General features: G+C 36.3%; 1 protein-coding gene across 1 annotated transcript in view; it reads right to left on the reverse strand.

The window, feature by feature from the left end:
* The window catches only part of lrp1ba (low density lipoprotein receptor-related protein 1Ba), a 306,610-nt gene that overhangs the window by 280,470 nt on the left and 10,821 nt on the right, over positions 1 to 15,319 (reverse strand).

A 15,319-nucleotide genomic window follows, 5' to 3' on the forward strand; every position in this document is an offset into this window, starting at 1 on the left:
TATGTGTGTGTGTGTATTAGGTTAGAACCATATTAAATTGTTAATTTTATGTATAGATTAAATGTCTAGTCTAAATTTTAGACCATGAATGTCTAATGTCATCATAACATAGGCCTAATCATAATCTGAGTTATGAAAAAAGTACCCCCACCCACCCCAGTGCCTTTTTTTGTATAATCTTAGCATTTACATTTGCAAATTACCTATATAATAAACAGGAAAGATTCCCAACAGTGACTCCCAAACTTGTATTGTAGGCTCATGTATGCGTGAGCCTAAATTTCTATTTTTGCATCCATTGCATTTGCATCACATTTCGAGCTGTAACTCTGTCACGGCTCTAAGATTTAATCATGATTTGAGTGTGTGTGTAAATGCAACACCGCGGGGAACATTAATGTATGACTGTGCCGATCGTTTTCACCAGCTGTAGTGCGCAAAAAGTGAGCGGTTTTTGGGTCATTGCACATGATGGAATCCGCCTCATTCCCGGCAGAAACACCGTAAATGCTAAACGAGCCACAGACATCAAAAACATCTACAGAACACCAATGATCTCGCACAGTGGTATCGCCCATCTGCTGCCCTATTATGGCGAACCATTTTGCTCGAACAAAATACGGCTGTTCTGAAAGTCACTTCCTCTGTTTTCCACAGCAAGAATGGAAAAACATGCAGCGTTTTTCCACTCGGGTTGATAAAACCGCAAGCACATGGTGCCCTCTGTACGACATCACAATCACACAAAGCCGTTTTGAGAGATCCTCGGCCAATATGCTGGAATCGATGTTCGCCGCCACCTGCGAGCTTTGTGGCGTTTGGCTTTCGCGGACAGAGATGGGGGTGTCCTTTCTGACAGGACTGGCTCGGACGTTAGCGGGCCAGCGATTCAAAAGGGTCCAGATAATGTCAGTGATGCTGAAAGTGGCTCCAACACTCGTATTCTTGTAGCAACTGGCCATCTGCTCTGGGGGAGATTCATGCTGAAAATGCAAATCAAGGAAAAGCTGGAAGTTTGGTTGTATTCATAACTGTGTCATCATTTTTTTTTTTTTTTTTTTTTTTTTTTTTACAGAGTTAGAAGTTCCAGGCCAATGTTCTGTAGGACTCTTTACAAAAAAAAAACAAAAAAAAACATGGTATAGTAGTGCTATCAGACCGTAATACCATGGTACTTTGATATATATAAACACACACATGTGGCACAAAATTAATAAGTACCATGGTACAAAGAGTAGCCTATGTACATATACAAATACAAATCAATTCTATATTATTTATTTATAAGTAAATAAATATTATATGTGTATCACACACACACACTACAGTATGTATGTGCATATATATATATATATATATATATATATACATACACATACACACACACACACACACACACATATATATATATATATATATATATCTTTCATTTATACATGCATGTTTCTATACAAATAATTCAAAGAATTTATGTAAGCAATAAGGTACTCGAGGCTGTGCTGTATCATGAATAAGTCACGGCTGAAGGGCGTTGTTGGGTACGATGCAAAGCGGAGTGCCTGCAAGCCCTTCAGCTGTGACTTTTTCACGATACAGCACTAGCCTCAAGTACCTTAATGCTTTTATAAAATGGTTACCACACAATACAAATATTAAAGCCAAAAATATGTATCAATGCAACTTTCATAAAGTAAACTTTGACTAAAAGCCTTCCTTCCGCCGGAAAAAAATAGTCCCTGACCATGAACAGCAACAGAAGTTATATTATTACGCCATTAGATGGCAGCACAGACTGTCTTTATGAGTGTCAGTCAGTAGTGTAGACTTTTATATTGAAAACACTGAACTGTCAGTCACAGGAAAACCCCTTAACTGTTAAAAGGACAAGATAATACATCGGACATTTAAACAGATTTTTTGTTACGATCTTTTTCTCACAATACTCTTCTACTTAATACAGTAAGATTCAATGAACAATATCAATTGAGAACAAATTTATGTTGCTAAGGGTGGTTTCACAGAACCGTTGGATGAAGCGGTCATAGCCGTGTTTTATCGTGAATAAAACACAGTTATTGACCAATCAAGGACAGGAACTAACCATTTATATCATTATATATATACTTAGAATATTAATAATTAATAAATATTCTAATTCATCTAATTAATATATGGTACATACACAAAAATAGACTATATTATTATTAATAATACTACTACTAATATAATAGAAATGTACATTCTCAGTTTTGTGTTTTTATACATAAAATTGACCATTTATAATACAATTTATTGTATGCAACCATTTATTTTAATTCAAAGAATATTTAATATGTTATGTAATTTACTTTTATGATTCTATATATAAAATTAATGTAATAAATATATCAAATAATAATAATAACTATTATTATTATTATCATATGACCTCTAAATGTAATGTAAATAATTTGTAAAATATATCAGTGTTATTTGTAAAGTATATCAGTATACTTAATTTTATAGATATATAAAACATATTAATTTTGCAAAAAAAAAAAAAAAAAAAAAAATGCAAATCCATTTGCCTGAAACTATTTTTTAATGGACATGTTTTTTTCAATACAGTACATTCCTATTTTCTTTGTATTATCAGCATCCTAATGCATTTCATAGTGCATTTTCATCAGATTTAAAAAAAAAAAAAAAAAACAGTTGTACACCTAAAAGACCTAAAAATGAGCATCTTTTCAAGTAAAAAGTTTTATGAATTGCACAAAACATTCAATCCAAATGCTCGATCTTGCACAAAATACTCCATCTGCAAAAAAGGATGTAAATCCCCAGAGAGATATCCAAAGCCTGTCCTTATTTACACAGCCAAGAAAGCGAACCTCATCCACCTCCCATGGGAAACGCAGTACCCTTCCTGGACATAATTCCAGCTAATATAATATCTACAACTATTATGAAGGACTCGAGTACAAGGCTTTTCAAACATCGGCGGGCCGCAGTCACTTAACTGTCCGTGAGTTCAGCAGGTCAGTGACGAGACGGCCCCGCTGGGCGGCACTCAGCTCGCTAATGCACACGTTAAGGGCCGCGAATGGAGTGAGAGTCGTTGCGTAAGACCCATAACGGCGTTCCAGAGTGTTCTTGGGAATACACTGATCCATTATCTCCCACACTTTTATTACGCCTAATTAAAACATAAGGACAATAGGGTCGTTTCGTTTTCTTGGGGCCGCCGGCGACATACGAAATGTTCTATTCTGTGCCTCGAACGTCACAAGACCCTCTTCACCCACCGCATTCATATTCAACACGTGTTGTGGGATGAAATATGACCCTGTACGTTTGTATTACAAAGTTGGAAGGTTGATTGTGTCCAATTACAAACTGCGACATTTAAAAGCTCTAAAAGGGCCTTAATGATGTTTAGTAATGCAGGTACCACAGTTTATGCCTACATTAAGATGTCTACTAGCACAAGAGTCAGCAAGTTCCTAGCGGACACTGACGCACCTGCAAACGGTGTCCGGGTGGGTTGCATAAATAGCCCAACGGCGCACTAGTGCGTCCCACATTGGTTCAGGTGCACTTAGGGCTCTCAACTGAACTTACTTTTGCTGCATTGCGCATTTGAGGAGCCAATTATTAGAGTCTCGTGAAGTGTTCCACGCAACTGTGTGCTAGTTCCTGCAGACTGTAAATATGCAGGTTGCGAACTCTAGTTAAAAAGGACGAGTGTGGAAGAAAAGAAGAGGTGAGATCGTTTTGAGCGTCCTTCTGATGGCCCTGTAACTTTGAACTCCCTCTGTGCAACATGCAGAGACATTTCATCAGAGAAAACATTCAGAGAGAATCATTTATATATATATATATATATATATATATATATATATATATACACACTGATCAGGCATAACATTATGACCACTGACAGGTGAAGTGAATAACACTGATGATCTCTTCATCACGGCACCGTCCTGTTAGCGGGTGGGATATATTAGGCAGCAAGTGAACATTTTGTCCATAAATTTGATGTGTTAGAAGCAGGAAAAATGGGCAAGCGTAAGGATTTAAGCGAGTTTGACAAGGGCCAAATTGCGATGGCTAGACGACTAGGTCAGAGCATCTCCAAAACTGCAGCTCTTGTGGGGTGTTCCCGGTCTGCAGTGGTCAGTATCTATCAAAAGTGGTCCAAGGAGCGAACAGTGGTGAACCGGCGACAGGGTCATGGGTGGCCAAGGCTCATTGATGCACATGGGGAGTGACCAAAAGTACCAAGATGTGAAAAATATGAGTTAACATGATTGTTCAGAGTGAAAAAATCACTTACTAACCTTTTCTTCGTGAAGTTATATCCAATTTTACTTCATCGCCATGACAATGTAACAGCCTAAACCCTAAAATGACTCTACAATGATGATTGAAACAGCTTTACAGCTCAAATAAAAGAAAGGTTTTAATGGAGGAATTAAAGTAAAAGCTTTTATAAATTATACGCTTCACATTTCTCCGTTTAAAACCTTCCAAAATGGGCCCCATTCACATCCATAGTAAGAGCCATCAATGAAGCATACAAATGACAAACCATGTTTTTTAAAGCTATTTCAGCTATTTCTACCTTGACAGGGATATAAAATGGCCCACTTGTGGGGAAATTTGAAATGGGACAAGCTGACAAGATCATTTGTTCCCGTTTAATTTAGCTGGGATGCAAATGATGTGTGAGATAAACAGCCTGAAGCGATGTCAATACTATCACGATCAGCTACAAGTAAAAAAACAGAGCTCCACACGGGCCGAGACAATAAACAAGCAGCACCGAATGTGTCTTGTAAACAAGAGGCTGACATGTTGATATCAGACACTGGATGGAGGTTTATAGCTGGCAATGTTCTTTCAGCACCATGGACAGCATCTGATTTTGCTGACAGATACAAAAATACAGACGTACATACTTGGGGAATGCTCAGAATAAAATGAATTGATAAATAAATAAACACTAGGCTTTCAGAAACAACTCTAGTCTTGAACCGCAACACACACATAACTCTAACACATAACTCGAGTTTAGTTCGCTGCCAGCAGCGGGTTTGGAAATGTTTTCAGTCATTTGTCTTCATTAACGGTTACAGTGAGCAACACAAATATGCAAACGTTCATGCCAAACTTTGTGTTCGGTTAATCATCCTAACTAGACACTAGAAAAGGAATACTGCGATTGTTTTGCCATGTAGCAAAAACAGTCACTCACACACATGCGCGCACACACACACATAGAATATACTTTTTTTTTTTTATTATTACACAAAAATAATTGTATTTTTATTTTTTACATCAAATATATATAAATATATATATATACAGTCATGGACAAAATTGTTGGCACCCTTGATAAATATGATCAAAGATGACTCTAAAAATAAAACCGCATTGTTTATCCTTTTGATCTTTAATTCATAAAATAAGCAAAAATCTAACCTTTCATTGAAGGAAAAGAATTGAAAGTGGGGGGAAAATAACATTATGAAATAAATGTTTTTCTTCAAAACACGTTGGCCACAATTATTGGCACCCCTAGAATTTTTTATGAGTAAAATATCTCTGAAGTATATTCCTATTCATATTTACATTTTTTTTTAGCACACCAGGGTGATCATGAACATCAAAATTGTCCAGCCATGACCTCCTGTTCCACAGGAGTATAAACATGAGGAAAGACAAAGGCCAAAGGTAAGAAAATAGCTAAAGCACTGAAAATCCCCATTTCCACTATCAGGGCAATAATTAAGAAGTTCCAATCAACTAAAGATGTTACAAATCTGCCTGGAAGAGGATGTGTGTCTAAATCATCCTAAGGCACAGTGAGGAGGAAAGTTTGAGTGGCCAAAGACTCTCTAAGGATCACAGCTGGAGAATTGCAGAGATTAGTTGAGTCTTGACTCTCAGAAAGCCTTAAAAAAATTATCAAAAGCACCAATATCCCCACAAGTTGTTCGGGAGGGTTTCAAGAAAAATCCTCTGCTCTCATCCAGAATCAAACTCCAGCATATTCAGTTGTCAGACACGACTGGAGCTTCAAACGGGACCGGCTTCTATGTCCAGATGAAACTAAAAAAAAGAGCTTTTTGGCAGCAAACCCACCAGATGGGTTTGGTGCACACATGGATAAAAAGTGCCCCATGCCCACGGTTAAATATACTGCTGGATCTTTAATGTTGTGGGCCTATTTTTCTGTTGGAGGTCCTGGACATCTTGTTCAGATACAGTACATGGTATCATGGATTCAAATCAAATACCAACAGATAAAAAATCAAAACCTGACCGCTTCTGCTAGAAATCCAATAATGGGCTGTGGTTGGATCATCCATCGGGACAATGATCCAAAACAAACATCAAAACCAGCACAAAAATGTGTCACTGAGCACAAAATGAAGCTTCTGCCATGACCATCCCAGTCCCCTGACCTGAACCCTAAAGAAAATGAGTGGAGTGAACTGAAGAGAAGAAGCACCAACATGGAGCTGGGAATCTTAAGGATCTGTAGAGATTCTGCATGAAGGAATGGCCTCTGATCTCATCAGACGTTCTCCAAAGAGCTGTTATCTTGGCAAAAAGAATTGAATAAAAGGGTGCCAATAATTGTGGCCAACGTGTTTTGGAGAAAAAATAAATAAATAAATAAATAAAAAAAATATATATATAGTGTTTAAAAAATGGCATTTTTGCACTTTTAAAATGGTCCTACAGCAACATTTTGTGAGAAGTATTGACCAGTTCATGAGGAATTACATTGGAAATAGGAAAAATAAAGTGCTGATTGTGAGTTATACTGTACTATCAACTTTATGCAAATTAACAGTGCGGAAACTACCAATGGGAGTGCATAGTGAAGCTGATACCAGATATATCAGTTGAGTAGGAGCACTGTCAGTGCAAACGAACTTTAAACGTTGCTATAGTGACTATTCCTTCTAAGACAAACAGACAGACAGAGGGATAGGCAAGGCAAACAGACGGGCATATAAATATCTGTCAACAGCAGACAGCAAACTTGATTAAACTGCACATAGATATTAATACAGTCATTATTATTCAAGGAGAACAAGCCCATATGGTAATCTGAGACTCAATATGCAAACTCAAAACTCTTCACTTCCTAGACCTAGAGAATTCTGCTGCCTTTGACAAGAAATAAAATTGCTGTAAATATTGTGTCCTAACATAAAGAAAATCAATACATAATTTGTATGTATTATATTAGTATAATTTATTATAGTAATATAATTTACTAGCGGTTAATCATTTATAATTACTAATTAAAATGGAATACATTTTTTTTTTAAATCACATTTAATTGGTCAAGGAGAAGAACCATAAAAATGTCAGAGAAGTTGAAATCCTCTGAAGCTGTATGATAGTGTTGGATAATAATTGGACCAAAATTTAAGGGTTAGTTCACCTCAAAATGAAAATTCTGTCATTAATTACACACCCTTATGTCATTCCACACCTGTAAGATTTTTGTTCATCTTCAGAAGACAAATGAAGATTTTTCTTAATGTCCTGTCCTGATTTCCTGTCATTGACTGCCTTTGTAACTACCACTCTGATGCTTTAAAAACTTCATAAAGAGATCATAAAACTAATCCATATGAATCGAGCAGTTTAGTCCAGATTTACACATTGGTTACGCAGCATGTTTGAGCTTCCGGAAGAGGTTTGTTCTTGGGTGTTATTCAGGTTAGGTTGAGCTTCTGCTTATGTTCGCTGATCAGTGTTTACATGCAAGTAAAAGCTAAAATTAAATCTGTTCTTCATAACAAGCGATCGAGTCTCTTCAGAAAATCTGGACCAAACCACTCAATTCATATGGATAAGTTTTATGATCTCTTTAAGTTTTTGAAGTGTCAAAGTGGTAGTTACAAAGGCAGTCAATGGAAGGAAATCTGACAGCATTCTGTCATCAAAAAGATCTTCATTTGTGTTCCGATGATGAATGGAAATCTTAAAGGTGTGGTGAATAATTAATGACAGAATTTTCATTTTTGGGTGAACTAAGTGCACTCTAAAAGTACTATATAGCACTAAAAGTGGTTCTTGGCTCGTAATCATCCATATCTTTATCTTTACCTTTGTCAAATGGTGCTATGTAAAACCCATAAGAGGTGCCATATCGCATTTTATTTCTTCAACAAAAATGGTGCTAAACAGCACCAACAGTGGTTCTTTGGCTCGTAAAGAACCTTTAAAAGGGCTTAACAGGTTCTTTGTATGGCAGTGGTGCTATATGACACCTTAACCACCCCAAAGAACCAGTGAAGAACCGCTGAAGATCCATACAGGGGCTTAACAGGTTCTGTATATGGTAGCAGTGCTATATAGCACCTGAGTCATCCCAAAAAACCAGTGAAGAACTACTGAAGAACCACTGAAGCACCAAGATTTGGTGCTATACAGCACTTAAAGTGGTTCCCCTATATGGTTACGAGCCAAAGAACCACTTTTAGTACTAAATTGCATGTAAAAGAGTGACTGGCACAATCTTCAAAACTGTTACTTAAATATAATGTTACTTAATTAAAATAAAATATTCATTAAATTAAATAAGTAAATCATAATATATATACACTATAAGTAATAAATAACTTAAAAAAATGTAATTAAAATATTAGATCTTCACAAAAATCTTCAAAAAAGTCATAAATTTGGGTGAGCTATCCCTTTAAAAAGTGAAGGGATTCATTATTGCAGTAGGAATGAAAAAGCACTTTAACTTGGAGTCATTTTAATGTGATTTTAATGATAATAAGCCAACAGTGTTCACTTAATGGTGAAAGGTTTGCCTAAGAGCAATATTAGAGGTGACAAATTAATTGGGGTCAGGTTGATATACTTACAGGTTACGTGTTCAAAATGTAGCAATTATTATAAAGACATTTTACAACACCATTAAGAAAGCCACCAAAGATGTCTATCAATAAACTGGCTAAATAAATGTGAACCGACCCATCATTTATAAATAAACACTGAGCAATAAAACTGAAGCATTAGCCTTAATTCAAAAAACAAGCATAATTAAAAATTACTTCAAGCTCCAAATCCAATTATCACTCAGGCATTGTGGGAAAACCGGCCAGGAGTTGTTTGTTCCTGCAATAATTCAGTCAATACTCATCTGATTATAATGAATCATCCTAGAGATAAATGATAAATCGCTAAAATAAGCACATTTTGGCCCTCGACAGCTACCAGGTCTGAGAGATTCAACAAACACAAACACGACACCGTCCTGTCAGTTTACAAGGACATTAGCGCAAACCTCTCTCTCATCGATTCTGCTCTCCTGCCAGCGTAAACAGCCGATCAATGGTGGGTTATGAATGTGCTATTTATCAGATTAAGCCTAAAGGGAGTTTTAGGATGATAATATCTATCACTTTTGTCTCAAACCCCCTCGAGACGGATTATGGCTCTTCACTTAGTATGTACTGCATAACAATACAACAATACAGGGAGCCTGAAAAGAACTCGTGGTTCAAGCAGCAGAAACAAACAAGTGGAGGGTCTCAACTAGTGGTTACCTAGTGGTTTAGGCTGGAAATGCAAAGGTCAGATGGTTTGATTATAATATAATAATATATAATATAATAATATAATATAATATAATATACAAGAAAAACTATTTAAATAAATAATTTAAACTATTCAAATAAATAATAAGCATGGCAGATTTAAAGTAAAAAAGAAGATAAATAAAATAAAATAGCATACAAGTGAATGACATTAAATTGTTATGAATATACTAAATAAATAACATTAAGTGAGTACATACGACACATTAAAAAAATAAATAAATAAGAAAAATATATAAAATAAATTAAAAATAGTATAAAAGTCCAGTATAGAGGTCCACCGTAAAATGTAAAAAAAAAAAAAACCTAAAGAAATAAACAAACAAACAGTTGCATGACACATGAAATTAAAAAAAGGTAAAAAGTTAAATAAAACGGTATACAAGAGCATAACATTAAATTGCAATACAAACATTATGAGTGAAAAAAACATCATAAAATAAAATAAGGTAAAAGAAAAATAACTAAATTAAATAGTATACAAGTCCATGACACTAACTAACTAACTAGATCCTATTTCAAACAACTGTGACAGTATAACAGACCTATTTTGGTGGACCTAGCAGCAGTCACTGCGGAGACGAAATCGCGCCTGCCTGGAGACGGACCTGGAGGGACGTTCAAGGAGTATGTGGACTGGGTACTCCTCGACAACAGTTCCCCCTTCACCATCTGTGAGAACGAGGAGGAAAACAACGCACCAGCCATGATACCAGTGCCAGTAATGAAAACTGAGCCAAAGATCATCCCGAAACCTGAGCCCTACGAATCGTCTGACCAGATGTGTGAACTGGCAGCTATGTGGGAATACTGGTGGAGTTTGAAGGGATGAAGAGGAGCCCTACCCCCTCTACTGAGGCTGAGGAAGGTGAGCTGATCATTTGGGAGAGCGATTGTATCCTGCCTGTTTCGTCACCCTGCACCAAATTATTGATGTCTGTGTTCCTCCCACTCCCACTGAGTCGGCCAATGGAGCCGTGAAATGTCTGCCTGTTCCTCTTCGACCAAGAGGGTCATTCCTAAAAAGTCTGTCTGTCCTGTATCGGCCAAGGAGGCTGTTCCTGAAATGTCTGCCTGTTCTGCGTCGACCAAGAGGGTCATTCCTGAGAAATCTGGCTGTCCTGTATTGGATAGGAAAGCCATTTTGTGAACCCCTGCCTTCACTGCCCAGTGCCTCTCATCAGAACTGCGTCTCATGCTCGGTGTACTATAAATTTGCCTCAGGCTGTGTTCATCAGTCCATCTGTGGATAGTCGACCCCTTTGCTCCACCTAGAACCTCTGTTCCTGTCAGTCCACCTTGGCCTGTCAACCAGTCGGCTCCACTGTGGCTCCTCATCCCCTCAGTTCCACCTGGGACCGTTGTCCCTCTGGCTCTGCCTCAGTCATTACTCTGCCTGCACCACAGACTTACAGTCCATCGTCTGTGCCTCGTCCCTCCACCCCTTCAGCTTCCTCCCTCTGGCTCCACCTCAGTCCTCCGCCACCCTGGCTCCACCTCGGTTGCTCGTCGCTGCGACTCCGCCCTGCTTTCCAGGACCTTCTGTCGTCCGGTCCCTTCGGTTCTTTGCCTCCGCCTGGGTCTTCACCACCAGCAGCTCCGTATCCATCTGTCTTCCCCCTGGTTTCTCCTGCTAAAGCTCCACCATGGCTCCTCCCTCCCTCGACTCCCCTGTGGGCCTGCATCCTGGCAATTCTGCTGGGGGCTTCTCCTGCCTCTGTCTCAGCCCTGGATTCTCCCGCCGTTTTCTCCACCCTGGCTGCTCATATGATCTCTGCCCTGGCTCCTGTCATGTGTTCCTGCACCACATCTTCCATTATGGGTATCTGTGTTGGTTTCTGTTATGGATGGGTTTTGTTCCTGTGTAGTTCGGTTTCATTAGTTTTCAGTTAGTTTTTACCGTTTGCATCTGTTATTCATTTTGTTAATTGGTTTGTTCTTTTATTTAATCTCCATGTTTCTTTCTGTTCATTGTCCGTTATTATCTTGTTAGGTTGTTCCATTCATGTTTTCAGTGTCCTGAGCTCTTAATAAATTTAATAAATAATTTAGTAAATAAACTTAAAACTGCTGCATTTAGATCCTTTTACTCATTGTTTATTTCAACCTACTGTGACAAATAACAGTAAGTTTATGCCACATTAAAATAAAAAAGGGAAATAAATTAAAATAAAATAGTATACAAGAGAATGACCTGGCTGCCAGATGTGTGGAATAGCGAATTTGTTGCAGTGCCAGGTTATGCTTTGTAAAGTAGAGCCCACATAAAGAATTATGATGCTATCGTTTCTTTATATAGGCTATATAAATACAGTACCTGTGAAACTACCCAAATATTGCTAAAATAGGAAACGGCTTGATATATATTTATAAAACTCAGAGATAAAACCACAGTGATGATATATTCTGATGTTCAACTGAAGGAGCCCAGCAGGTCAGACATGTCCGGTAAGCTTGTTAGAGGATCAGCAAGGTAATATAAGCATGTCATGGGGGCGTATAGTGAGACTTTGTGTTCAGTTTCTGTTTGTGTACAGCAGCCTCGTTATGCAGTGCTACTGCTAGAGATGACAGGCTGTACAGGTAAAAGCAATAGTGTTTGTCACAGCAATACTGTCATGGGCAAAAGTACAGAGCCTGGATCCAACATGCAAAAATCTTAAAACATTCATTGGTAAACACATCATCTGAATGTGGTACTAATTCTGAAACAGATGAAACAAATACTCAGGTCATTCACCTGTTTCTTTTAACTTAATGACAGTTCAGAGAAAAGTGACATGCACTAATGTGCAGGAAATACAGTAATACATCAATGTCATAATTTTGCACGTCAGTGAGTAGAAGCTGAACAGCACAGGGAAGGTAATTATTGAGCTTAACAGATTTTCATCTGATTCAAACTCAAAACAGTCTGTTACCAAACGTCAACGAGAATCCATCCTATAAACAAGAAGAAAACAAACTTAAAAAAAAAAAAAAAAAAAAAAAAAAAAATATATATATATATATATATATATATATATATATATATATACACACACACACACACACATATATGTATATGTTTGTTTGTAAATCACCCCATTGAAGTAAATGGGAACCTTTATGCACAAAAATTTGCACAAAAAACTAACAAACAAACAAACAAACAAAAAACTCATGTTTCATGAATAAGGCCCAATGGCAACAACTATTTCATTATTTACTTCTCTATTTTAAAAATGTAGCACATGGTTAAACTGGATTGTGAATGGTTAAAGTTAAAAATGAATAAATAAACAGTATGTATGTGCATATGACACATTAAGATAAAATAAGAAAAACAAAACAAAATAATATATAGTGCATAACAATAAACTGCAATAGATAAATAAATAAATAACAGTATGTACAAACATGACACATTAAAGTACATTAAAAAATACATCAAAATACATCATGACACATTAAAAAATACATCAAAATAAAATACAAAAAATAAAACATTAAAATAAAATAGTATAAAAGTCCATGACATTAAATTACAACAAATAAATAAATAAATATAACTTACATCCTAACAGCAAACATAACTAACAGTATAAGTTCATTGATACATAAAAAAATAAAATAAATAAAAATAACTGTAAATTACAGCATATAAGTGCATATGACATTAACATTAAATTATTATATTAAATTAAATTAAAGAGGTCCATGCCAATATGTTGCTCAAACCAACTAACAAACTAAACAGAGTGTCTGACATCAATAAAATAACAAAATAAAATTATTAAAATGACTTTTTTTTACTGTAAATTTCGATGTTGCAAAATATTTTAATAAATATTTTATTACTCAAATGACATGTGAAAAATTTACTACCCTCCTAACTAGTGATTCCTACAAGATGTGCCTTTTTTGCTTTGAGATATTCCCTCAAGTATTGTTTTGTCATTTGGCACGAGTGTGCGCTGCAGACGTCGTTGGGAATCTATAACGGAGTCTATTAAGTGTTTATAGGATTTATAGCCCCTTGGTTTATAGTCAATAGAGCTGTGTCTTTATTAGTCAGGCTGAATTGTTGTTTTGGCCTCTGCTTCGTGAAAGACTTACGACAGGAAAACCACCAAACCGCATTCAGAGAGCAGTGCGTGGAATTGTCAAGCCATTTTAACTTGCTGGATACAGACTCACCTACTCGCATAAAAATCATTTGAAGTTATAAAATGCATGTTAGGTTTTTGCTCTCTAATTTCCATTATACGAAACTTGCAGAATATTGAATCTCAAACACGTCTATAAATTTTGTCTAAATAAAGATTGAAATTTGCTCCATGTGATCTGCTACATTGTGCTGATGTGGAGTCAATAATCAATGTTAATTTTGTGACTTTCCACAGACAAGTGTTTTGGTCATTTTGGTTTCACAGACAAGACTTAAAGGGTTAGTTCACCTAAACATGAAAATAATGTCATTTATTTCTCACCCGCATGTCGATCTACACCCGTAAGACCTTCGTTCATCTTCGGAACATAAAGATATTTTTGATGAAATCCGATGGCTCAGTGAGGCCTCCATTGCCAGCAATGTCACTGAACCTCTCAAGATCCAGAAAGGTACTAAAGACATATTTAAAACAGTTCATGTGAGTACAGTGGTTCAACATTAATATTATAAAGCGACGAGAATTTTGTTTTGAATCAGTGGTTCGGAGCGCCAAAGTCACGTGATTTCAGTAAATGAGGCTTTGTTTACGCAATCCGAACCACTGATTCGAAACAAAAGATTCATAAAGCTTCATGAAGCAGTGTTTTGAAACTGGCCATCACTAGATATTATTGAAAAGTCGTTATTTTGTTTTTTTTGGGGCACAATAAGTATTCTCGTCGCTTTATTATATTAAGGTAGAACCACTGTACTCACATGAACTGTTTCAAACATGTCTTTAGTACCTTTCTGGATCTTGAGAGGTTCAGTGACATCAGATTTCATCAAAAAAATCTTAATTTGTGTTCCGAAGATGAATGAAGGTCTTACGGGTGTAGAACGACATGAGGGTAATGAGGCTTTTTTAACTGAAAGCAACTTGCACTAAAATATGTCAGTGCCATTGTTTTGTCTCAAGATGCACACCCATAATGTTTTTTGTTTTTTTTTCCCTAGGCTACGTTTATAAAAGCTACTTTAAATGTCCTAATTAAACTAAGGTCTAATCCTGGCTTAATCTATGCCCTGTCTGTGAATCCAGGCCTAAGTAGGGGGGAAAAAAAGTGTAAAAATGAAACATTTTCCAAAAATGTTGTTTGCGCAATCCAACATTCTGTCTTCAGTCTAAAAATGTGTGTCTGACAACATGAACTATGATAAAACTATCATAAAAGTACATAAATGTGCCATATTTCGAACTATTTGAAAGTCTTAAATTTCATTAGTTTAAGACTTGAATGAATTATAAATTATAAATGATAAATTACAGTGACTCTCTTGAATCTACACATTTGAACTGGCATGTAATGTTAATACGAGAAGTATGGCATTCATAGGTTGAATTTTTTTTTTTTTTTTAATGTAAAAATCAAAACACTTTCCAAAAACGTTATTTGCGCAATCTAATTACAATCCAAAGTATGACAACACAAAATACGATAAAACTATCGTAAAACTACATTCCGCTATATTTTGAGCTGAAAGTCTTAAGTTTCATCAATTG

The sequence above is a fragment of the Megalobrama amblycephala genome, linkage group LG2 (assembly GCF_018812025.1).
Source record: "Megalobrama amblycephala isolate DHTTF-2021 linkage group LG2, ASM1881202v1, whole genome shotgun sequence".
NCBI classification, from domain to species: Eukaryota; Metazoa; Chordata; class Actinopteri; order Cypriniformes; family Xenocyprididae; genus Megalobrama; species Megalobrama amblycephala.